This window comes from Arvicanthis niloticus, chromosome 1, assembly GCF_011762505.2.
Source record: "Arvicanthis niloticus isolate mArvNil1 chromosome 1, mArvNil1.pat.X, whole genome shotgun sequence".
In the NCBI taxonomy this organism is placed as follows: Eukaryota; Metazoa; Chordata; class Mammalia; order Rodentia; family Muridae; genus Arvicanthis; species Arvicanthis niloticus.
The window spans coordinates 139,511,441-139,538,568 of NC_047658.1; the positions used below are offsets into that span (position 1 = coordinate 139,511,441).

The 27,128-nt window shown below is 42.1% G+C and overlaps 1 protein-coding gene across 19 annotated transcripts in view; it reads right to left on the reverse strand.

The window, feature by feature from the left end:
* The window catches only part of Sgms1 (sphingomyelin synthase 1), a 247,928-nt gene that overhangs the window by 95,919 nt on the left and 124,881 nt on the right, over window positions 1–27,128 (reverse strand). For 9 of the 19 annotated variants that reach the window (XM_076919091.1, XM_034498746.2, XM_076919086.1 and 6 more), the window contains one exon: window positions 10,994–11,036. The exons of 8 other annotated variants lie outside the window; for them this stretch is intronic. The gene's annotated coding sequence lies outside the window, so the exon portion shown is untranslated. Of the gene's footprint in view, window positions 1–10,993; window positions 11,037–12,087; window positions 12,269–27,128 lie in introns of those variants that run through there. 2 more of the 19 variants (XM_076919115.1, XM_076919108.1) reach the window with 1 other exon arrangement.

Genomic DNA, 27,128 nt, shown 5'->3' on the forward strand with positions numbered 1-27,128 from the left:
CAATATTAATAATAGAAAAGTGCAAATTAAGTTAAAACTTTTGAAGAACAGAATGATTTTAAGAAAAACTTATTTTAATAACTATCTCTACACAGCCTGTTTCTTAGCTCCAGTCAAAATAACTCATGTTCCCTTTCTTTTTTTTTTTAAATGAGATGGTAAAAATCATATATAATTATCCTGTGTAGCATGGTACTTTGATAAGCCTGTACCTACCCTGTGAATGAGATATACACATGTAATTACATACATTCACATATAATTAGCATCTGCATTAACCTTCATACTCCTTTTGTTGTGGTAAAAATACTTCAAATCCATTTCCAGAAATTATCAGCAATATTTCGTCAACTAGAGTCACTATGCCCTGTAATAGCTAACGCCTTTGCTCAATTCCTTTTTAGTAATATCCGTGTCCACAGCACAGAGAATTGGGCAACTGTGTACTGCACACTTTCTCAAGCCTGCCACACCTAAGACCATAGCCACAGCAGTGGTTCGGGTACCTGTGCAGCATGTGCCTCAAAAGCAGAGAGAGAATGCAGGCTGAGGCTTATTCTCAGGAATCTCCTCATAGTCTCCCGAACTGCTTCTGTTCCCGCCATTTTACACACAAGCATCCTTTAACATCATCAACAATCTACAGCATTACTAAAAGCAACAGCCTGTTCCCAGTTAAGAATTCAGCCGAAAGAACTTCTCATTCTCCTGGGGCTCTTCATTTTTTCACCCATATGGCCTCAAACCCAGCCGGACGTGTAACTCTGTACCCACAGAATACACAGCCTGAGTAGTTTCCAAAGGCAGTCATAAATCTTAGGTGATGAAAGTGGTGGGTCCACGTAGGCCTGTTGACTGTAACAAGTGTGACATCCCTGCAGGAGATGCTGATGACTGGGAAGGTAATGAAAGTCAAGACAAGCATGGATAAACCCCTAAACATCTGCTTTACTCTGCCAGGAACTGAGGCTGGTACACAAAGCACTATGAAGTGGAGGCAGGAGAGTTGCAAGTATGAACCTATCTTGGGCTGCAGAATAGGAAGCTCCCGGGGAGTAGAGAGGGAAGATAACAGAACATTTTTATTTATTTGGTATCCCACTATTTAAAATTTGCTACTTCCCATGGATGTCAACCCAGCAGCATCTCAGCCTCTTGCCCCTAACTGGAATTCTTCTCAAAGGATAGAATACAGAGCAAAGGCTTTCCTCAGCCGAGACTTGCATTCTTCATACTGGGGCATCCTCACAAACTGGTTTTAGAGTGAAATACCACGGAAACATTGGTGCTAAATGAGATCTGTATTGTCACTGAATTCAGTAAAGAAGTCTGGGAGCCCCCAACAGCAAAGTGCTTCGGTCAAGAGTCTAAGGATGAGTATGAGAGTCACACTTAACAGTCGTTTTCAAAAATCATACTACCACAAACAGCATTCACTGGCAACCAGTTTATCCAAAATTAATTTTTAAACATCTTTTCTTCCTATCTTGGCCAAGAAAGCAAAACAGCATTAATGAACTAAACCTGCCCCCCCCCACACACACACACATCAGTCCAAGTGGGTGAAGGAAACCCCTGCGCTCCCCACAACATCACCCCCTCAAGCCACCCTCCCCTACTCCCCAACACCAGCAGGGGTGGGAGAGATCCCTGCATCTCCCACAATATCAGGTTTTTGGTCAGTCACCAGCCACTTATTCCCCAGCCTGACAGAAGGATAGGAGTGGGTAAAGAAAGGTGCTCACACTGACCTCACCAAGAGAGTCTTGGGTCCAGAAGATCTCTGTCAATTGCCTTCTGGCAGGCTCCGCTCACGAAACCCCAAAGAAGGCCACTGAGCAAAACAGTCTGTTTTATCTGTTACGCATACAGCATCCATCCTCACAAGCCACAGCCTGTGTCTACTTCCATAAAACTCACAGTTTTACATTTAAAAGAAGAGGATTAGAACTTTTGAAGGAAAACACATTTTATTTTATAAAGAAAAGGCAGCAATGGTGCCTGAGCTACTGTTAACCTCTTAACCCTAGAGATAGCAGTTGTAAGGTCACAGTTTTGTTATCTATGTGTGTGCAGCACTTACTCTGACCTATCTGCTATCTATTACTTTGGTCTGAGAGCTGACATAGCCAAGTTTTCATCACTTACAATGTATAAAACTCCTCCCAGGTACTGGAAACCTTTCTAAGATGAAGAAAAATTCCTATTAAAACAATCTGAAGAGAGTACAGATTCTGACATGGCTACACTTGGGCCAGCTTAGCTTGCATGCACCCTTGGAGATCTCAGGAATTATGTACTTCCTAAACCTTTTGCCTGGGATGCCCTTGCCCCAGATATAAGCAGGCTTAGCCCCTCGGCCACACCCATAGCTGAACGGTCCCTTCTTACTCATGACTTCAGGGCCTCCCTACTTCACACCAGAACATATGTAGACACACGCATGCACACAGAGTACATACACACCACTCCTGCCTCTCCCCCCCCCACCTTATTAGATATATGCACACAGGCATTTTACATAATTACAGAGCTTACTGCCTTTCTCCCACTGAGCCAAGTCCCAGACCACAGATTTCAGCTGTTCCCTTTTCTGCCTTCCAGTCAATGGTGATATTGCTGCTCTCTGTGACTAAGCCAAGGCCTAGAACAGGAACTCCACAAGGTCATAGGCTTCCTTGGCAGAGTACAGCCCACTGGCCCAACCAACCAGGGCTAGTCTATGTGAAATAGCTAGTCAACAAAGGAGGGTGTAAAAAGTTTTCATTAACTAGTACAGTGAACAAGAGGGCTAAACCACTTGAAAATAAGAATTGAGAGGTTTCAGGTACTTGTCATAGACAGACTGTCCACTTCAAAGAAAGAAAACAGGTTCTATAAAACCCTAGCTAAAAAAAAAAAAAAAAAAAAATTAATACTCTTCTGTTCTTGCCTGGTGGTAATATAGGGGCTCCCAGGGAGGCTGCTATACTGTGAAACAGAGAATGAGACTAAATATGGGTTTTCTTGACCACCATTAATGATCACTGTTAGCTACTTTAAAGACACATGAAGATTGGTGGGTTACGCAGCTCCCACTTGATACGCACCAGCACAGCCTCGGGTGAATGAGGATCATACCTAACACCAGGCGGATGCATTTATGCTATTATCCACACAGAAGACTGTCGCTACAAGCTGGTTATGAAAGGATATTTAAGCACATGGCAGAAATGCGTGCATTGTACTGGGTAAAATAAATATGAAAGATTTGATATGCAACGATGATTTTAATTTTGTATCTTATTTTTAAAGGCATGCATATTCACAGAAATAAGAATAGAAGCCTCCGCACCAAAATATTACCAGTGGCAACTTCTGAGTAGTGCTTTTTATTTTCTTTTTATTTTGTTTCCTGGTAGTATGCGAAAAGGACTCTTTATGTAGCCGTGGCTGTCCTGGAACTGGCTACATAGACCAGGCTAGCCTCAAAATCAGAGACCCACCTGCCCCTGCCTCCTAAGTACAGGGAATAAAGAGTGTGTGCCACAACAGTTTTTCATTGTTTTTTTTTTTTTTTTTTAAAGACATGCAGGACAGATTTTTATATAGAATCAGATTAGGAGCGAAACCCTGAGGCTGGGGGCGGGGAAACATGTCTCTCATCATGGCACCAGGCAAGCATAGCCTGTCTCAAAACAACTAAGTATTAGTAACACAAAACAGGGGAATGGGAAGAAGAGGGAGAGGGCCAAAGAGGGACGTTCCACTGCCAACAAAGACAGGTATACAAGCTAAAGTTCTGAAATTTGTATGAGAATGCCAGAACTGTCCTCCTCTGTGAGACTGTGTGGTCAAATTCTAGTCTCAACCTGCTATGTGACACAAGCACGAAAGCAAGATGACCTGATTGCTGCTGCCATCCAGAAAAACCTACACTGAGGACACAGCTCACAAGCAGATACACTTCCCAGCCTAAATCAGAAATACCTCCTCCCCCATAAGGAAGCAGCAGGCTTGAAAGAAGCTGCCACTTCTCCAAGGAGAATGTTGTCACCATAGCTTCAGAATGCTCTTGTGTGGGTATGAAATGTGAGGAAATTCTCGTGTATGGCCGCCGCCTTAATGTCACTGCTGTGTGTGGCCAGCGAGGCAGAGTTAGCCAGTCTGTGACATCAGACAGATCTAACATCAAGTATGGACTCCTTCATCCTCTAACCACATGGTCTCAGGCAAGGTTCGCCATCACTTCAAGCAGAGGCTTGGTCCCTTTCAGTGAGTTACCACACCTATTTCCAGGATTTCAGTAAAGAATTTAGATATCAGTGGGACTGAAGGTGTGTCGTGGTGTTCGGATACTTGACTGGCATGAAAGAGGGGCCTGGACTCAATTCCCAGTATGGGGGGCAGGGGGCTAGAAGGGAAAAAATGGTTAAAATGCATCAGGATGGGTAGCGACTGCTAGCTCCTTCACGTTCCTAAAGCTTAAGCACATAGACTTTTAAAATCAAGAATCCCCTAATTTTAAACAAACAACAACAAAGAGCGGATGTCATGTTCCTAAGTTCCAAGTCTAGTCAGACTAGGAACGACTCCTCGAGATCCAACAATCCCTGAGCCCATGCACGGCATCAGCGTGGGTGGCTTGTGGTTTGTTCCCATTTGGTTATATCTACAATATTGGGGTTTGACCCCAGGGCCTTGCTAGAGCCACAGTCCCAGATGACCTCTATTAAAAAGGCTTCAACTGCTAAAATAAGTTTGTGAACTACGTAAGATTTCTAGAAAATATACCATCCTTTCTTCTCTGGCATCAGCTACACTAGGCTTACACTGAAAAGGTGAGAATGACAGTAAAAATGACAGCAGACACCACAGCGGAGCCTGCAACAGAAATAGAATATATTTTTAATAAGGTCTCATAACAATAATCTCAGCAAAATGACAAAAATAGTAAAAGTTGAAAGTATTAATGTTTAATCCTAATATACAAAGTAAGACCGTTTGAAATAGAAGTAGCACGTATTTTTAAAGTATAGCTACGCAAGAATTAAAAAGATGTTTTAAAATTCAATCTCAAAAGAAGGAGGCAGCACACTGTAATATTTACAGACACACCTGCCACCAGGTCCGGGGAAGCCTCGGCGATGACCATGGTAAGTACAAAAGCCAATGGGAACTTATTTGGAGGGCACACATTGACCAAGGTTCAATATAATCTATCAGCTCTGTCCCAAGAGAAGTCACCAGTAAGGTGTCCAGCCAGAAGTTCCCTGTCAAGAGCACCTGGTCAGGGTCAAACTTATCACTGCTGCTTTCCCTCCCTTCCCCCCTCCGGCAACCAGAAGGACTATCTAAGAGGCCGAGTCAGATCTAAGGAGTGACATTCCAGGAAAGAAAACAGTGTGGCCTGTCAGAAGCACTGGCTCCACAACCACAGAACACCTGCTCTGACTCAGGACATCCAGGTAAGCACGGCAGGCTCAGGCCATGCTCTCTCTTGTTACTTCTGACAGCTACAGTTTCCCATTCAGCAACTGGCTCTTTTACAATGATTCTCAGGCGTGGTGGTTTCTCAGCCAGGGTTTTGTCAGGTGTTAAGTTTCCAAGCCAGACAATACGATACATCCCTATGAACTCAAAGGTGATCTCAGACCATGGGAACAGTTTAAGATTAACTTTGAGATAGCATCATAAGATCCCAAAGCTAACCCTGACTTTACGCATGCAGGAGGCTGGCTCAATAACAGTAATGGCATTGTGATGATAAACAACTTGAAAAATAGCTGCAGTAGCCCCTTCCCCACACTTTCTTCCTATGTCTCAGCTTATTGATTTTGTACTTCCTTCATTTTTATTATCATAAAACACATAGAATTCATTTTTTTCTTAATGAAAAACCAAATCCTTAACCCTTGTGGTAGTTTAAATGAGACCAGCTCCCACAGGCTCATATAATTCAATGTCAAGTCCCTAGCTGGCAGAACTGCTTTAAGAAGGATTAGGAGAGGTGTGACCTCTTTGGAGCTGAGTCACAGGGGTGTACTTTGCAGTTTCAAGAGCCCATGCCAGGCCCAGTCTCTCCAAATCTGCCTCCAACTTAAAGAAAAAAAGGTAAGTTCTCAGCTACCATTTCAGCAGTCATGGCTGCCTACCTACATATGTCCCCAGAAACTGTAAGCAAGTCCCGAGCAAATGCTTTCTTTTATAAGCTGCCTTTGTCACGGTCTGTACAGCCACAGGTACAGAACAGTAACTGAAACACTCAGCTCCCCTCTTCCCTTCTTCCTCCTATTCTATAACCTATAAGGCTCTCAACCTTTTTGAGGCTCACCTAAAGCCTATGGTGAGACTCAAGGCCATTCTAAGCCTCAGTCTCAAATTATCAAGAAGCCATTCCTGAACGCTACACTGAAATAACCAGTCTACTGAACATACCAACAAGGCTTAACTCTCTCCTCCCCTCTGTGGCGCAGGAGCTGGAATCCAGAGCTTCACAGATGCTAGGCCTGCGCTGGACTGCAGACTCACATCCACACGTACTGTGACTAAACAACTCAAAGGACCAAGAAGCTCCACTTTGGATAGTTGTATCATCTTTTAAGAGATCATTTTTGGCCCAACATGGCGGAGTACACCTTTACTCCCAGTACTTGCGGGAAAGAGAAGGTAGATTTCTGTAAGTTCAAGGCCAGCTTGCTGTGTGCATAGCAAGTTCCAGGGCAGCAAAGGCAATACAAAAAAAGAAAAAAGAAAAGAAAGACAAAGAAAAAAAATCATGTTCCACCTGCAATAACTAAAAACATACATACACACACACACAAACAGCTGTCTCAACTAACTATATGAGACAAAAATTTTAAAACCTAGACTCCTCTTGGCACTGTAAAAGTATTTGGTTAAAACTTTGTGGTAATGCAGAGACACCCATTTACATTATCTTAAACCATACCACCTCAAAATAAATGCAACAAACAACCTATAAATCCAAAGCCCCATGGATTTGTCTCAACAAAAAGGAAATAATACATTCAAATTTCCACCAAACTTCACTTTGCTTCATATGACAAAAGTCTCAGTTTACCTTGATATTGAAATACCATTTGGAGAGTAAGTTTACTAGTGTTTGCTCTGGGTACTAGTGCACCAGTCACCTGTCAAGGTTATCAAAAAGAAGCAGAGAGGCTGGGGATGAAGCAGCAGGACAGAGCACTGCTGGGCATGCCTAAGGTCCCGGGGCTCAGTTCCCAGCACCACAAGATGAATTACAAAATAAGTAAATAAAATTAACAGAAAAGAAGTGGATTTGTAAGCTATTTCTAGAGTAGCTCTCTTAAGACTTTCAAATGTGACTTTTAAAAGCCATATTTTGAGATTGTAGGTGGCCATTACAGCTGACCCCTTCCCTCCAGGTCTCCATCAAAAGGACAGTGTATCTAGATAGTGACAATCCATACAGTCAGAAGCCCCGGAAGCCATGCCACAGAAGATGAGGGACACCAGGGGCGTTGTGCTGTGCATGCTGGTAGGGCAGAGTGACAAGAGAGACTGAGGAGCCAAGGTACAGCCAACGAGGGTTCCCTGGGGACTGAAGACAGGAGACCAAAATAGCAGCTAGCCTAAAAATCTGCAGAAAGAATGTTTGGATTCTTACCGTCTACCATTTACAAAATTAAGTCAAAATGGATTCGAGCTGTAAAAAGTGAGATGTGAAACTAAAATTCCTAGAAGAGAATGCAAGCACAAAACTTCATGGCAAGCCATTTGCCAATGGAGTTCTTGGATATGACCCCGAGAGCCCAGGCAACAAAAGCAAAGCATACCAGAATTAAATGGCAGGGGACCAATCAACAGAGTGAAAGATGGACTGCATTTGCAAACCACACATCTGAAAGGAGTGGACGGCCACATCTAAAGATCTCTTAGCATGCAACACCAAGACCCCAAATAACCGAAAATTTACAATGCACAATGCACTTGCATAGACATCTCCCTGGGTGATAAGCAAATGGTCAACTGCACATGAATGGATGTTCATCACTAAGCATCAAGAGAAGCAAGACAAATGCACAGGCAGATACGGCCTCCCCCACATAAGAATGGCCATTAACAAAATCAGACAATAACAAGTGGTGACAAGTATCACCTGACTTTTGTGCTGTTCTGTGGGTTGCTTTTTCTTCCACCTTTCTACACCCCTCCTCTTCTTCCCTTTCAGCCCCCTAACACCAGGTAGGACAGAAAGAAGGCTAGAGGGGAAAGGGGACGGCCCTTCTGATTAGGGTCATTGAGTTCCTTGGGGCAAGTTTGATCTTCAATATGAGAATATCTAATTTCGTCTTTTCATCTCTTTGTATCTGCTTACTTGACAAACGGCAACAAACCACACCAATAACATCCAATCACCAACCAGCCAACCAGCCAACCAGCCAACCAGCAGCCAGCCCCTTTATCGGGTCTCTAGCAACTATATATCCACTGAAAAGTTCCCAGTATTCCATAAGTCATACACTCACAAAAACTATCTGCAGCTGTCAAAACCATGCCCCTGCTAGAGCACCAGGCAAATCATAGCTGCTGTGGACAGTCGGAAGCAGCCACATATCCCACGCCAGGGATTAAAACAGCATTCTTATATTGTTGTGTCTTTAAAGACACCCAAATTCTCACTTCAGACAAGAATGTGGAGAAACTGGAACCCTTGTACACTCCTAGAAATGTAAAATATTACAACTGGTATAAAGAACACAATATAATTCCTCAATAACAATTAAACAGAAAACTATCATATAATCTAGTAATTCCATTTATGGAATATATCGGAAAGGACTGAAAACAGGGTTTTGAAGAGATATTTGCATACCTATATTCACTGTGGCTATTTTAACAATAGCCAAAAATAGAACTCACCATACTCTATGTCCACCACTAAATAAATGGATAAGGAATACATGTTTGTATAATCAATGAAATAGTATTCAATTCTTATAAAGAAGATTCTATTATGTGCTACTATATGCATGAATGGTCAGGTTATTAGAGAGCAAGCTGTCTCAAAGAAACTCAGCAGATTCCATTAATAAGACTTAAAGAGAAAGGATCTGGGAAGAGAGAGAAAGACCGGTTACTCCACAGGTAAGTTATAATTTACCAAGATGAAAAAAAGTCTCGAGACTTCTTATGAAACAATATGCATATTAACATTGCCTACCTCATACTAAACATGATCAATAGAGGTAAATGATGTGATTGTTTCTTTTAATCACAATAAAAGGGGAATGGGGAGATTATCCTGGATTATCTAAATGTAATCACCAAGCTCTGAGAAATCAAAAAGGGCAGGCAGAGGAGCATGCTGGTCAGAATCACGCAGTGAAGGAGATGGGGGAATCTACAGAAGACTCATCAGACTGAATGGCTAAGTGAAAAACTCCAAAGTCAGAGAAAGAGAGGGGTGGAGGGAGGAAAGGAGGGAGAAAGGAGGAGAAGGGAGAGGAGGGGGAGAAGAGGGAAAGAAAGAGAGGAAAAGGAGAGAGGGAAAGTGGAGGGGAGTGCTCGGCCCAGAATTTCAGAAATTCAGAATGTCATCAAACATCATAGAGTTCAGTCAAAACTATGTATGGTCATAACTTGGCAAATCTTAGTATTTAAATGCAATCTATAATATGATTGTATTAAGACAAATGGAGATCTGGTATAATGGTACATGTCTAATAATCCTAGAGGCTGAGGTAGGACTCTGAGTTTGAGGCCAGTGTGAGCCTACAGTCCCTCCCCACCCCTAATGGAAGAAAGGGATAAAAGAAGGTGGCAGAAGAAGAGAAGGAAAAGAAAAAGGGGGTGGACATAGAGAAACAGGAAGGGAAAGTGAACCCTAACAGTCAAGGGTCATCGCTAAGTCTCTGACAGGAAGTAGGACAGAAATCTAAATTTTTTTTAAGAAAATGACATGTAAAGCATTTTCTATGTTTCAAAACAGATACATGAATACCAGAAAATACAAACAAAAGATCTGAAAGAGTCTACCTTTATTAAAAGGGGTCATGAGAAACTATTTACCAATTGTGCTGGTTAGTTTTATATCAACTTGACGTAAACTAACGTGATCTCAGAGGAAGGAACCTTAAATAAGAAAATGCCTTCATAAGATCAGACTCTAGGTTAGCCTGGAAAGCACATTCTTAATTACTGATTGATGAGAGAGAGGCCAGTTCATAGTGGGCGGGGCCATCTCTAGGCTGGTGGTCCTGGGTTCTATAAGAAAGCAAGCTGAACAAGCCATGGAAAGCAATCAAGTAAGCATCACCTCTCCATGGCCTACGCATCAGATCCTGCCTCCAGAATCCTGCCCTGTTTGCCTTCCTGTCCTGACTTCCCTAGACTATGAACAGTGACATGGAAGTGTAAGCAGAGATAAACTCATTCCTCACCAAGTTGCTTTGGTTATGGAGTTTTATCACAGCACAGTGACCCTAAACTAAGACACCAATGTGTATGCAACTGCTTGAAAAGTAAAATGAGCAAGGAAACAAGAGGGAAGAAATACTGAGTTCACAAAAGCAGTTACAGAAACTGCTCCCAGTGAAGGCCCTCAATGCTTATCATAAAGAATGAAGCCAGCAACCATCCTGACACTACACAAATGGACATTTGCAGTTTGGACTTAAGTTTCAGGGGCCAGCACCATACAAAAAGTCCAAAAAGTCTGGATGACAAACAACTAACCTGCTATACCATGCTGTGAGAAGCGCAGTCAACAATCTGAAACACAACTCTCACAGTTTCTAGGATAGAAAACTATCCTAGGCTAGACAAAAGTAATACTTAACATTTTATTTTGAATAAGTAAGTGCATGTTCGGTATACATTTACAACTAAATTAATTAAGTGGAATGTGTTAACTGCTGAATCTCTACTGTCTTTATATATGCAAGTTGGCCATGATCATTACTTCAGATTTCTGTGAAGACAGAATATAGACACTAGAGCACAAAAGAATTAAACGTCCATTTACCTCAACCATGCTGTTACTTTTCTTCATCAGTCTTTCTTCCAGTCTAGGAGAAAATAAGTAAATTAAAGTACATACACAGTACATAATTAAAGCTTTTTATAACAAGCTGCTTATAATAATAATTTAAAGAGACAAGGCCATTACAACCCTACTCTATATGTTCATGAAAAAAGAAAAATGGCAGGCAGGTCCAGGGACACATGCTTATTTTTAATCCAACACTCAGGAAATGAAGTACAAGTGTTGAGTCTGAGGTCAGCCTGGGCAACAGAGTGAGTTCAAGACCAACCTGACCAACTGAGACCTGTCTCAAAATAAATACATTAAATAAACCGCATCTTAAAATTAATGTACATTTGAATTACTTTCATACACAGAAACAAAAAAAAAATCAAACTTTGAACACCACACACTGGTTCTGCCTGGAGGCAAAGTTACTTGAGATCATTATTCAGGGAGCATGAGAATCCCTATAACTGGATCAAAATAAAATATTTTAAGGCCACAAAAAGGAAATGGTAGTTGGCTGACAGCTAATACTATTCATGAAGATACTGTCATGTTGGTGATGAAAGCACTTTGGCTAATGGGCTGTCAATAGCAAAGTCTCCAGAAACTACAGGTCAGGGAAGTTGTTCCTGATAGACAAGCAGGGAAAGGGTCTTCCTATTACTAAGCAAGACTCTATGAAGGTAACAGGCAGAGAAAGAGGAAGAAGGAAGAAAGGAGACCGCCAAAGGGAGTTTTGTTTCCTCTCTACAGATATACAAACAACTCAATAAAGTGAAGATAGCCTAACCAGTATGTGGTGGAAGTTACACCAAGTTACTAATGCACCGCCCCACATGGTCTGCCAATTCCCAGAGCAAAGGTCTGGCTTTGGTCCCATCCCAGCCACAGAAACCAAGAGTCTCGCAGCAGTGCCACAGGTGCTATAAACAAAGGAAAGTATACACAGGAAAGAAGCTGTGGAATTGGATATAGGATCTGATGTGCTGTTCCTGCCCAAGAACCACTAACATCAGAAGACACATCATTCAGAATTTAGCACTTACAAATTACCCAATGGTTATCTCCGTAAAGCAGACACTTACCACTCTGTACCACAGAGAAGAACCTTCAAAAGAAACTTTTTACATCCCAGCCTGTACTTCAGAAACCTAAGTGGCCTTATTACTCTGTAATGAGAGACACCAGAAGAGCACAGTGTCCCTCACGGGCAGCTGCTGATGAACACAAATATCACCAGTTACCCAGAGAACAACAACATGCCCAGCCTCCGTGAATATTTCCTTTTGATAATAAGTAATTTCAAAAAAACAGGGTCAAAACAGGAACACAGTTCAAAAAGGGAACTTTCTATTATGCCACTTGAGAAAAAAATAGTAACTATTTGTTAAAGGCAGTTTGTGAGGTAGCCAAGATAGGTGTTTTAAAAGGTCTTCCTTCCTGCATTCTCCATGATAAATATAAAATTGTACCTCAACTCCAATTGCAGTTTGTCACATGACATACCCTTACATTCCATCCCTGCAAGAACTGGGTAGGATGCTGAAGGGAGCCTAGAAACCTCAGCCTAATCAGCTTAGTAGACAGGAGACAGCTCAGAGGCTGCATACCTTCTTCACTGTCCAAGTCAAGTGTGCTGGACCACTTGGGCTATAACACTGGCCATGGCAGTGCTAGCTTCATGATGAGCATCCCATCCTCTGAGTCTGTCCCAAGCCATTCACTAACACTCTTATCTCCAGTTCCATGTGGACTCTGATCTTAAGAAGGCATATTAGCATCCCTTCTTTCTATGAAATGGTAATAAGGGTCTTGTTAGCCAGGAGCTTGAGAACAGGAAGCCAAAGGAGGCTTGGAAACACGCCTTATAAAGGAGCTGAACTGGGAGGGCAGAAGCTGAACTGGGAGGGCAGTGCATGCACCCTGGGGAGCTTCCTTGTGTGGTGGAGTAAGCAGCATAGAGAAAGCACAGTCAAAGCTGCGGGCTTGCTTTTGCAGTGGAGGTGTGTTCTGTGAAGACACAAGTCCTTTCTGGGACTAGACATGCAAGGTAACTAACAGACAAGTGTGGACAAAGGTCTACAGAGTGGAAGTCCCCAATTACCCTTGCAGCTAAGACTTTAAGCATTTAATTGGGTTCCAATTAAAAAGGGAAACTAATCAAGACCTGAACAACAATGACACCAATAGACAGACCAATAGGGAGGGTGAAGGCCCACGATGCCTAGAATATGAATTACAGACAACTGGGGACAGCTGAGAGCAGGAGAAAAGGGCTTACTGAGGGAACAACCCCATAAGTGGTCATCCAGCACAAAGTGGTCAGTCCTAAGATAATATACATACAAATAACATTACACAGAACAAACAGGTGTGTGTGTGTGTGTGTGTGTGTGTGTGTGTGTGTGTGTGTGTAAACAATGAAAGAAAAAGAGACCATGACCTTGAGGGTGAGCCTGGATGGGGAGATCCCATGAGGGGGGTTGGAAGGAGGGAGGGAGGGAGGGAGGAAAGGAAAGGAAAGGAAAGGAAAGGAAAGGAAAGGAAAGGAAAGGAAAGGAAAGGAAAGGGAAAATGTAATTATAATTCAAAAAATACATTTTTTAAAGTAAGGTAGAAATTGGTCTAGACACAAACCCAGTGTTAGCCAGAAAATTTGGGGGGCAGGGCTGGGGGGTGTCTCCTATTCCTTAGAACCTGGTATGGCCATACTTAAAGGCTACACTGGCAATCTCCCAATCTACATTTGTAGGGCTGGCCTTTCAAATCTCTTTCATCAGGAATGCCATGGTGTTTTTTTGTTTACTGGAATTTGGGGGGGGGGGGTTGCTTTGTTTGTTTGTTTTTGCCAAGTGGCAATCTGATTGTCCAGCTGTTGGTCAGCTGTTGACAGGCAGTGGCTGCTCCGAAGCAGCCCTGAGAGACAGCAAGTGCCACTGTGTTTCAACTATGCACCAAGCACACATGGTGTGGAAACTGCAGCAAGCATGCTTCGTTTTTAAAGCCTGATACAAACCGATCATAGTTCAGTTATTTGTTCCTGGAGGGAGATGATGTACAATTAAACATGAATAATATAGGAAGACTAGTAATATCATAAAAGTAATTTACATACATTTTCCCACTAAGACTACATTTTATTAGAACAACAACAACCCTGAAAAGGCGTTCTTACAAACAGTACATTGTGCAAATTAAGAATTTGGTTTTAAAGAATAAAGAGGCTTTGAGAAGCAGCCTCTATACCCCTACTAGCTCTTGTAAGGTGCTGAAATGTGTCAGGCATAGTCTTTGGCTCTGGGTGCTAAAAAGTATAGTCTCTCTCTAGAACAATGGTCCTCAATCTTCCTATTGCTCCCACTCTTTAATACACTTCTTGATGCTCTGGTGACCCCTAAACCATAAAATTTATTTTCATTGCTAATTCATTACTATAGTTTTCCTACAGTTATGAATTATAATATAAATAACTGATATGCAGGATATCTGATATGCAACCCCCAAATGTGTCAAGACCCATAGGTTGAGAACCACTGTGCTAGCCCCATTCAAAGATTTTCTGCTGCCAGCTCCTAGAGCTGGTGCCAGCCTGCTTCATAGGGAGAGCTTTCCAATGTCCTCAAGGAGTCACTACATTTCCCCTTCAGTGCATGGCCCTGGCTGTGAGAGACAACTACCCAAGAGACTACGCAAGGGGGTGAACTGGGTGTGCGCTCTAAGCTTTCCTGAAATGTGTCAGAATTCCCAGAATGCCAGAGAGTGTGCTATTCTCTGAGGGGGCTCTGCTGGGTTGTAAAAGAAAATACGAAACTTCATCAAGAGCTGTGGTGGTTTAACACTTCTCAGCTTGCCTCTGACACGGGCTTCCCTTCCTTTTAGTCCTCAGTAAAAAACAGCTGACTAGAGGGCTTTGAGAATAGAGGTACCCTAAAAGGAAGACAGTGTTATAAATTGTAATCTGCAAGATGAGAGAGACGAAGGAAATAATTTGGGGCTGGGGATCGGGGTGGGGGGCAGAGGGTCAGGGTGGGGCATGTATTCCAGAGAGAAGGGAGAAAGACTGCAAACCTAAGGTAAGAGTAAAATCAACTGTGGTCCATGAAAGGGTGAAATAAACGTTACTGAATGAGACAGAATGGTCAAAAGCCTGCAAACAATGCAGTTTGGGGTGTGACCCCGGAGCAGTTCTTTCTGCCAAGAGTGACCAAGTTCCAGGAAAGAAAAGCATGTCATCATTTCCCTGGGCTAAGGGTAGAGTTACACAGAGATGACAGCTGACACCACTGAAGTAAGTGGACATCAGCAAACACAGCTGTCCCCTGTTACAGGCCTCATCCAGTCCCACAAGCTAAGCCTAAGGGGCCAAACACTCCTGTGGCTGACTGATGGGAACTACTATACATGGGACAACCAACAGGATCGTCTTGACCAAAGAAAACACACTTCTCATGTTCCAGAACCAACTATGAATGACCATTGCCCAGGAAAATGACATCAGGCAACCCCAAATACCATGCTTTAAAGTAGTCACAGTACCATTAAACAAAAGGAAATCAGGAGTGAAGTTAGTGGTCTGTTACTATATTCCAAAACGATTTGCCTAATAAACACAAGGACATTTGGTCAAACATGTAAGTTTGATCTAACTACCAAGAGTCCAACATAATTTGGCTCGAGAACTGCAACATTCAACTTGCCTCATAGAATCTTTAACTTGTTCTGGTGGTTTTTTTTTTTTTGAACTTCTATCCACAATCTCTAAGGGGTTTGTTTGTCACATTGGCCCTTCCAGAAAGACAAACCTCTATCCCTGCGTTGCCCTTTGAAGCCTGAGTATGCTTCTGTTCCTATAGCTTCCACTGAGACATTTACAAACTGACATGTCAACACCACTTCTTGCTGGAATGACCTTAGCAACATGCCATGCCTCTCCAGTGTAATGAAAGCAGTCTGAATTGCTTTTAAATCCCTACCCATTGGGGTACCCAAATGACTTTCTTCAATTTGCTGAATCAGAGTTTCTTGGGCAAGAGTCATACTACCTCTGTGCTTAAAATGCAATGGACTCTGGTCAGCACCTGATGGATGCCTACAACTGCCTCTTTGCTACCAAGTTATATTAAACCAAACCAATTTCTCAGTTCACTGGTGAAACTACCTCTGTTTCAAAAACCATATTGTTGTGTGACTATCCCTTCAGGTCCCTGTAACAACATCTCTCTCTTTTCTGGCCTAGCAAAAAATGATAGAAATAACTCATAGTGATAGAGAAATTACCTATGTAATCATATTTGGTCTTGATTACTTTTAACCAAACTATTATATGTGTACCATGTAAATTTTAAATTTAGGCAATTAATTACCTCCATATTATATCTGAATATTAGTGTCTACTATTTTATAGTTCTCCTTAACAAGAAATAAGACTTAAAACAGTTAATTCTTTTGATTCTCTACACCAACTCTTATCTATTATAGTCTAAGCAGCTTTCATTTATAATTAGTGACACTATTTCTCTTGCCAGAAAGTCCCATGAACACAGATTATATCATACCCAAATAGCCCTTTTAGAGTCCAACAACTTAATAACAGCCTTAGAAACAAATCCAAGAGCCTGGCCTTTTGAAGCCGAGTTCCTTTAAGACATGGAAAAGAATAGGTATTTACCGGAAATTAAAGAGAACAATGTGGACCTGGTAATTTAAAATACTTTTGAAATACTGTGAAGGAACATCTTCAAAAGAAAATTCCACATAAATTATCAAACCAAGCTACCATAACAAACTGTGCCAATGACACACACACAAAAACTGTGTTCCTTAAAGAGGCAAAAATAGCAAACAAATAAGAATGTAAAATCAACTAACACTTCCAGTGTGCCCCAAACAATGGTAAAAATCAATGCTGAGAAGATTACCTCAAGGCCAGAGCTCATGTTTACAGGTTCAGTCCTGGGCACTGCCCTTTCTTTCCTGTCCCACCCCATAGAAGCTGTGTGTGTGTGTGTGTGTGTGTGTGTGTGTGTGTGTGTGTGTGTGTGTGTGTGTATGTGTGTGTGTGTGTGTGTGTGTGTGTGTGTGTGTGTGTGTGTGTGTGTGTGTTTTGTGTAAAATTCAGTTCCAAGGCAGGTTAGGAAAATGTTTTAAACCAGAATCGACTAACTTCCTCAAGTAGCACGTGGGGTTTGTCTGTATCTACTCCTGCTGGGGAGTTCTGCTCTACCCTCAGGCCCAGATGTCTCTCAACTGCCATTTCTGCCATGCCTGATACAACCCCATGCACAGACATAGCTGACTGAACCTGAAAAACCTCTTGGCTCAAAAAGAGTAATTTATGAACTGACCAAGAGTTGTGGTTTGCATCTATTACATAAATGATGGGTTCCACCACTCTCTACCTCAATGCAAGCAAGCCTACCAGAAACTAGAGGCATGGTGAAAGGTCAGGAGGAATAGTTAATGCCATGAGCCAAGTGCACACTGAGATCAACTGGCCCCAGTCCTTTCTTGGCCTGGGATTCTCAGATCTGCATCCTTACATCCTAATCATTCTTAAGGTAAAGCACAACATGTCTTTTGCAACCAAGAAAATACCCACAATACACACAGTTCATGATGTTAGATTTTTATAGAAAGTTTTATGAGTGCCGCATTAGCTACAGCTATTGTCTTTTAGACTAATTGGAAAAACCCCTTACACTGCTTAGGTCAAGTTCGTAAAGAAATGTAGCTTTCTTACTTTCAGTGCCTCTCCTTTGTGTGTCAGATTACTCACTTATAAAATGAAGATGCTGTATGTGAAGGGCTCAAAATTCTCTTGACTAACTTACAGTCTCCATAAGGCCAGGCTCTGATATATCAACCCTCTTGCCAGACAAAGGGACACAAACAGCGTTTATCCAACTAGAAAGCATTCTCTACTCCGAGGCTGCCACATGGTAATATTCTCGTCCTTCTAACTTCACAATTACAACTGAAAGATTCGTCTATACCAACTCTTAAAATGACTCGGTTCAAAGACCAGCTCATTTTAGTTATTTGTAAATAAAATTTTCATAGTATTTAATTTTTCCCCCATTTAAATTATATTATCCTCAGTGCCTCCCCTTAAACAAACTAGCAAGTTCATAGAACCTTATCTGATTATTAGCAGAAATGCCTGAGTCTCAACGGTGCTCAGCCTCGACTACAGCACTTTTAGCACTCTGCTCTGTAGGACAAAGGGCACGGTCACAACACGAGACAACCGAATCCTACAGATCAATCTAACCTTGCTCGGGCTTCAGTGCAAATGAAAAGAACAGCTAGATCAGACCCTAAATCTATAATTATTCAATGAATGAAATTATTCAAAAACATTCTTGACTGATGTCAGGAACAATTGTCTAAGACTTGAAACTGGGCCAGAGAGACTTGAGCTTCCTTTGAACACTACACTAGACGTTAAGCAGAGCAACCTCTGGGATTGTCTGAATCAGGAAGGCTGTGTACTACGTCACTGATGATGTCTGAATCAGGAAGGCTGTGTACTACGTCACTGATGCTGCTGCTAAGTGAGTCTTTCCCACAGAACTACAAATAAATTTTGTCTGCTAGAAATGCCTGGAAGAAAAAAAAAAAAAACTCAAACATAAGAGGATGTTTTGTTCTCTAGTTCCTCAGAGTCTCGTAATTTCCACATTACCTCAGCTGAATACAATTGGAAGAGACTCTTAGAAGTGGCTTTTGCTGAAAAAGCAGCGACTCCACTTGAGTCCACAAGTACCTAAACCAAGGATGGAAGCTTGACATCTGGGCCTCGCTTGTGTGTCTGGTGTCTCCTTTACTTTGGCTGAAAAGCCAGAGACAGACTATTGTCCTTAACCTTTCCTCAAGTCCTCTGGGGTCCTGGATAGCAGAACCTTGCAGACAGACACCTCCTTACTCCAGAGGAGAGCAATTATCTCTGACAGTTAGCCTCGATCAAGGCCTGGCTCTGGAGTAGGACTGGTCACTTTGTAGAAAACAGACTGGTTCTTTCATACAAAGACGGCAACAAGCACATCTTTACAGCACCTTTCAGAGCCAGAGCTCACACAGCTACCAAACAGACCACATCCTGACCAGAACTGTTTATTTATGCATACCTGTTACCCCAGGCTCCACTTGTTCCTTCATTTAAACCCAAAGCTCACATCAGCACTCCTAAGACTCAGGGTTACTGGACCCCTTTACTTGTTTCTCTTCCCAGCTCAACCACAGTCAATGGCTTGTTCCCTGTGTGTTACAGTCATTTATATCTTTATTAAATTTCATTTTACATGTCATTTAAATGTCATGACCAAGGCAACTCACAAAAAGAAGGAATTTAATTAGGGGCTTGTTTATATGTTTCAGGGACTTAGTCATTATCATCATGGCAAAACAGCATGCAGGCAGGTGTGGTGCTCAAGAAATGACTGACACCTCCATTCTGATCAGCATGTATGTAGAAGCATGGCATGGGCTTTTGAAACTTCTTCCAACAAGGCCACACCCCCTCCAACAAGGCCACACCTTCTAATCCTTGTAATCCTTTCAAATAGGTCCACTCTCTGATCACCAAGCACTCAGCCCATAGGGGGCATTTTTATTCAAGCCACACATTCCATTTTAAAACATACTTTATTGTAACATCTAGAAAATATTTGTTATAGTTCTTAGCAAGTGGTCAACTATAATCCATCAGATTATAAATAACTGCCCTATGCTATTTGAAAGCCAGATCCTTGCAATTCAGGTGGAGTGAGAGGATGATAACAAACAGATGCCACCGACATAAACAGTTAAACTAAATTTTTAATCCTACATATATCCATGGGCAACACTGGTGTCCATCCTGCACCAATTGCAGAGGTGTGTTTGAGTGCACATGCCACTAATGCTGTGGTTTTTTTAAATAAACAACAATTATCTCAGTTTCCCGAGATAAAGGTGTGTGTGTGTGTGTGTGTGTGTTTCCACAAGCACATGTGGAAGCCAGAGGTTTATGTCACGTGCCTACCCCTATTATTCTCTACCTTCCTCTTGGAGATACCGATTGTCACTAAACCTAGATTCCTGATGTGGATGCTTAGAATCCAAACTCAGGTCCTCATGCTTGAACAGCAGGCACTTTTCTGACCGGGCCTTCTTCCCAACCCTTGATAATGCTTTTTGGTGGATATAATACAAACAAAATCCTATCAAATACACAGAGAAGATGGTGTGTAAATAAAATCCTCTAATGCACAAATATAATGTGTAAACAAATGCTATGATGTATTAAATGACAGCTAAAATACAGTCAAGTCTATATAATAAAAAGTTAGCTAGAACCCATAATTAAGAAAGAGGGCACAACTCCTATCTTATACATTAAATAACTACATATCTAAAGTAGCAAAGAAGAGACTTATAGGCAAATGTTAAGACAACACCCTCTCCCTTCACCTCCCCCTCCCTCGTCTGCTTCCCCTGAAAGCCTCACAGTCAGAGAAGTGAAGGATGAAACTCAGGCAGTACCATCTTTACAGGCACTGGATCAAAATCTTCTAGAGACTGACCTTGCAGTTTATTCTCCTTACATATTTAGCCATAGCAAAACTGTGACAACGATCACAACAAACCTTTAGGCATAGCTACTCAGAAACTCCCTAGCAAGGCAGCAAAGCATCTGTGACTTTTATGTTAACAATGAGTTCTACTGGTTGATAAGCAGAGCTCAGGGCTAGGACTGAGAGAAGGATCAGTGATAAGCACAAGGATAGATATTGGTGGAGAATTCGAAGCACTCAGGGCCTCTTTCACAGGGATGTGTTCTCATCACTGAGGGACAAAGCCCAATTCTCAGGTTGGCTCCTAACCTAAGAGCAGCAAAGGTTGCCAGGCAACCTTCACTCAGGACTTCACGGTGAAAGGGTACCATTCATTTTCTTCCATTGAAGAAAACAGGCCTGCATGACTGAATCCTGGTTTCCCCAATTCTTATCCTAAGATGTTCTTCCTACAGGCAAACACTTTCAGATCCTGCCAAGCTCTAAGCTTCTCAAATAAAAATCTGTGATTCTCTGCCTATATCTTGGTAAGCCTTACAAAAGAACTATTACAAGCACAGAAAGGGAAATGGGGCTAAATAATCCTTCACACAAACAGGGGTGGGGGGTAGCAGTCTTATTCATTTTCTAAGTCAGAAAATACATAAATTGAAATACCTAATCCACGAATGTGATGTAGGTCAATGTGATCTCTAAAAATGCATTTATTTAAGGATGTAGACAGCACAATCAAAGATTCCTACAAGTAGTGAGTATCCTGAGATTTAAAATAGGGATTGGTCTAATTTATAAAAGAATGCAATTTAAATATAACTTTTCTAGGAACAACTTATTCAATCAAAGAATTTTAAGGCTCCTGCATAGATAAATTGCCCTGTGGCTTACTCTTAGGTTTGGGGAACTAAAGGTTTCATGTTCCTTCTAAATGTTTGCAGAAACACTTTCATCACAGAGGTTCCCTCCTCTCCCGCATCGCTAGGTCTCTGGGTTAATCATTAGCCACTGAAATCCATTCCTCAGCTGTAGTCACCTTGGTTTCTTTACTTCAAAGAGTCTCCGAGCCTTGGCTAATAGACACTATGAATCTCCAATGTTCAAAACAACCATGAAATTAATGTCATAGAGAAATACTGGATGCACCTCAGTCTAAAAATAAATGTCTATCCAGTAGGTCAGAGTGGCAGAGTCAGAGAGGCCCTCATCAGCAAGCAGAATCTGAAGGCATAGGAACTACCCAAGAGGGGTTAAGGACTGAACCCAGGACCTGGTGCATACTGGGAAGCATTCTGTGGCTGAGTTATATATATCCTCAGTCCCAAGAATACTTCACTTACTCATTCACCACCACGAGGTCAGAAGTTTGTGTAACTAATGCAGCAATAACCTTAGTTAGTTATTAGTTATTTAACCTAAGTCCCTTAGGAGACTTGGGTTAAAGAAAAACTCCAAACAGGTTTGTTTCTATAACAATATATTGGACACATAATTGTCTAGATAGCAAAATTATCTGAGCTAGGTTTTCTTTCAGTTTTTCTGAAATGTCTTACACTTATTGACATTCTTAGGCACAGAGAAAGTCTGTTTACCAGAAGTAAATTTTAACCTTGTTCCTGTGAAGTCTTCACGACAGTTGTCCAGTGTCCAGTTAGGGTTTTATTGCTGTGATCAGACACCATGACCACAGCAACTCTTATAAGAAAAACATTAATTGGGGCTGGCTTACAGGTTCAGAGGTTCAGCCCATTATCGTCAAAGTGAGAAGCATGGCAGCATGTAGGTAGACATGGTGCTGGAGAGGTAGGCAGATGAGAGTTCTACATCTGAATCCTCAAGCAATAAGAAGAGAGAGTGACACTGGGCCTGGCCTGAGCACTGAAAACCTCAAAGCCCACCCCTTGTGACACACTTCCTCCATCAAGGCCACACCTACTCAAACAAGGCAACACCTCCTACTGTGCAACTATGAGGCCATTTTCATTCAAACCATCATATCCAGTTACCCATGTGAAGCTAACACAACCAAGTAATCATGTAAACTTATCTTCCACTGAAGATAGAGAAACCATACCAAGACTAAACAACAGGCAAAACTTACACCAATTCCTCTATGCAACCCACGGCTATAGCTTCCACACAGGAGGAATTCAACAAACTCATCAGCAAGTGCACAGTCTCAGATGATGTTCTGTTCTTCACATACAACTCTAGGAACCTTTGGGATCAGGTTATGTAAAATAATTCAGTTTACCTTTTAATCCACCTAAATCCCGAGGACACCTAATTCTCAAACACTTGCATAGAGGAAACCAAAACCAAATCTCATGTAAGTAACCAGTTTGAAAACCAATTAACATTTTCTAAAATAGCCACAAACATGCTATTCAGTGTGGTAACCAGGTAACTATCTTGGCAGGAACAAGAGACACTAGTGCCTCCCTTTGGGATACACAACTACTGAACCAATGGACCCCAAGAAACTGAGGCTTCTCTTCAAATCTCATCTGAAGATGAGGAGAAAGCTGAGGCCCTGATGCTAAACCGGAGCAGAAAGCTTATTTCCTAGAGAGAGATGTCACATAGCTCTGACAACTTGGCAGACCACCTTGCAGAAGGGACTGGTGCTCATACAGTGGGCATGGGCCAAAGCATTCCCTGACCTGCACTACTTAATTAGCAAAGCCCACCTCTTGCGCCCAATTTGAACCTAAGCCTCAGGCAAGGACCCTAAAGATGGACTTGGAGGGGAGGGGGCAGTGACCTCTTTATTCCTCTTGCCACTTCAGTCACATTCAACCACTTATCCTTATTGTATCTTTATCTGGGCTATGAGGACTGGGGCCAAACATGGCTGACAAGCAGAGCCCAGGTTCACCATAACGGTGGTAAGAATTCCAGATGTCTACCTCTGGAAGATCAAAATTACTCTTTAAAAAACAAATGCATATCAAAAAGAGTTGCCTGAAGCAACTGGGCCAGAGGAGGGGTCCAAGCCTCCAGTTCAGAGGTATGAGTTGGGTCATCAGACCTCTGCCAACCTGGGTTTTACCTTTGCTCAGAGTCTTAGGTGTTCAATTGAAAGAGCTGGGTACGAAGCTACTTCATTGAGGGTTCTGGACTAAAATGAACTGCATTTACAATTATTCTATTTCAAATTATGAGCACAAGTGGGGTTAGATTAGTGCTGAATAAAGAATTGCTACTAAAGGCAGTGGGACTGTGAGCTGATGGGAAAAGCTTTGAAATGAAGCAAGGTAAACGTGACCTTCTAAGAGAAGCCATGGGAACTTGGCGGGGCATTCCTAGGGGTCACAGCCATTAGTATCCCCATGCGAATTTAGTGGGCCCAGTCCAGGGAAGCTAATCATCCCCATACATATAGGACAGACATGCCTGTGAGGAACAGGAGGAATCTGGTTTGTGAACATATGGTTTCTTGTTAGTGGTATATCCTTTAATGACCTGCAATTAAGCTATTTAACTCTGAGCCTCAAGTTCCTTAAAAAAATAAACAGTGAATAATGTTACTGACCTAAAACAAAGTCTTATGGCAATAAATGCATGATGATACGGAGTGGGGATTAGAGCAAAACCTGGCTCTCAGCCCAAGTGCCGTGGATCTTGCTGGACTCTGCTTAACTTCATCGGTCTCCAAATCCATAGAACCCAGCTTTAAAAGTTGAGCTATACAGAAGGGCGGCTCAGAACACAGTGGCTAACATTTAGCACCAGTACTAATTATCAGTGGGCACGTCTGTCCAGTCCCTTCAAGTCACAGTGAAGAGCCTGGACACTTCAGATGACTACATGCATCTCGGATTGTGTCTGACAAGAACAATCAGTATAACAGGAGTAGAGTTTATCTATTCGTTGATACTGACATTTTAGCAAACTGTCTTTCTAAAAAAAATTTGCAAGCTGCTAGAAGGAAAAACAAAGCACACAAAGAGCACCAGACAGGACTCCAGAGGTATCCTATAATGCAATGCATATTCTAAAGGGTTGTAAGACAAAGCACAGGTTGTTAGTGTACAGGCAAGTCCACTGGGCTGTCCTCAGGGACCAGCTGTTTACGTCGTGACCTGCAGCCACCAAGTGCGCCAGGTTTGTAAAAGGACCCACATGGCATCCCAGCTGTCTCTGTTCCTGGCATTCTCTCTCTCCCTCTCTCAGCTTTCACCTCTCTCTCCCTCTCTGCCCTCTCTTTCTGCCTTTATGGCTCTGCTGACACCGCTACACCTTCTCCAGGTCTTCATTCATCTCCCCTCCCCCCAAAACACAACAAACCCCTTTTATACCAGATCCACTGTAAAAGGAAAAAGGGAGTAATTTCTCAGAGCTGTACCTTGGCTCAGGCCATCAAAGGTACCACACCCTACCAATGATGGGCGTGCTTCGGAAAGGCAGAGCCCTCAGGACTACTTGTGGTGAAGACTTCATGCTATTGTGGAGTTTTAATCTGCTCATCTCTCATAATCTATGAGCTGTGTGAAAACTCTAAGGGGTTTCCTGCTCTCAATGGGTGGTGTCACTGGCTCTTATGATATTATCTTTTTCAAGCATTGCTGCTGGAACAGACTAATGATTCAACCACCGCCCTCAGAAAGGACTTAGAGATGTAGATTGTTAGTAGAGTTAGGTTGAGATGTTTTTGTTTGTGGCTTTCACACTGAAAATCTTAGGGAACAATCTAAAGTTTAGAAAGGCACACTCTTGGTAGTTCAGCCAGGGATTTTTTTTTTTTTTTTTTTTTTTTTTTTTTTTTTTTTTTAGGTCAAGGAACAAGAACAATGACAGCCTGACTAGTACCAACTGACATGCCTCTCTTGCAAAAAGCTAGGCTGCTGATCAAGGTGATGAGTAATTTCTTGTACCCGCTTTTGCCCTTAGCTTCTTGAAATGATTTAATAAAAAACTGTGAATGAGTAGATGTGTACACCGAAGAGCCAGAAAGTAAAACTGATTGTTATATAAAAGTTTAGATTTGTGATTTAAGATTTTTTATAAGATTACCTGGTTAATCCTTTCTTTGTAATCACAAATTGAGGCCTGCAAGTAGGAGAACTGGCTGAGAAAAAAAATACCTTGCTTCCTTACACTCTGTTAATCTATAACAAGTTATTTAAAACATGAATGTACATAGGGCCTTGGGAATAATTTGTTTTTCACCGGGAATAAGTAACATTTAATCATGTAAGGTTATTAGGAATATGCTGGGGGGTTTTCCATATATTTATTGTGATTATTCACTTAAAGAAAAATAGAATGTAATCACATTGTAATTTTTATATTGCTTGAAAGACTCTGCCTGGATAGATAAGCTGTGGAGAGAAAGTAAAGTTGGAGCCTTGCAAGTGAGTGCATATGAACCTGTTGCACACTGTCACCAACCCCATATCCTGTCCTTGGATCGCTGAACATGCCATGGGAACTGGTCTCCAACCGATGGGAGCTGACACAGAACTCAGTGCCAGAGCACCTGAAATACACAAACAAAGCCCCGAGGCCCCACAGCCCTGAGTTCCAGTCCTAGTGCTATGTGAATTTTTTTGTTTTTTAAAGAAAGAAATGAAAAAAGTAAAATCCTGAACAGGGATCATAGGGACAAAAGCATCCCAGCTCCCTCTACCCTCCTGCCTCTGCTGCAAAGTCTAGTATCAGAGTGAGGTCCGGAGTTCTCACCAAACCTCTCCAGGTTTTAGGTTACATGTCAGGAGGGAGGGCAACTCTGGCTCCACTCACACCTATCCCCACAATGTGGGAAGTCTCTGAGAGATGTCCCAAAACTCCTTTTTTGAACTTCCCACAGAAGCATCTGTCTAAGGACCCATCTGCACTAGAGTGTGCTGTCCGATCCTTCCTTAATTACTAGCACTTTGCATCATGACAGATACCTGTAGACTAAGAAGAAAGGGAAGATCCATTCTTTAAAGCAGTGCAATCCACATGGCCCAAGCCCTGTTAAAGCTGGGGGTAACACCAAGGCTTTCTCAGTTCTATCTTAATAAACATTCCCACAAAGAGCTGAATGGAACCCATAAACTCCAGTACGATGAGTCAAAAGGTAAAGTGTGTGTTAAGTTGCAGAGCCTTCCTTCATTTGACAAGCCTAGATAACTTTGCAACCAGAAACCTTTGGTTTCAGGTTTCACTGGTAACCTTAGCATCTGCTTACCTGTGTGAGGGTGAGCCAGGGGTATGTCTGCCTTTTGCTTTTGCTCTCTGGCTAAGCACACTCAGGGAAATTACCCCCAATAACAACTGACTTTCAGGGAAGTCAGTTTCTGAGAGAAATCAACTCACTCTGAACTGAACAAGATGAGAATGAAGACTCCAAAGACAGGGTTCTTCAGATGAACATATCCATCCTAATGGAGGTGGGGGGTTGAAAGCCTTTAATTCCAGCAGAGGTATAGCCAGTGGGATCTCTGAGTTTGAAGCCAACCTGGTCAACAAGGTGAGTTCTAGGGTAGCCAGGGCTATATATTAATATCCTGTCTCAAAATAAACAAACCCCCAACATACTCTACAGCACATTGATTTGACTGGCTTATAAGATAGGGACCAAGATGTCT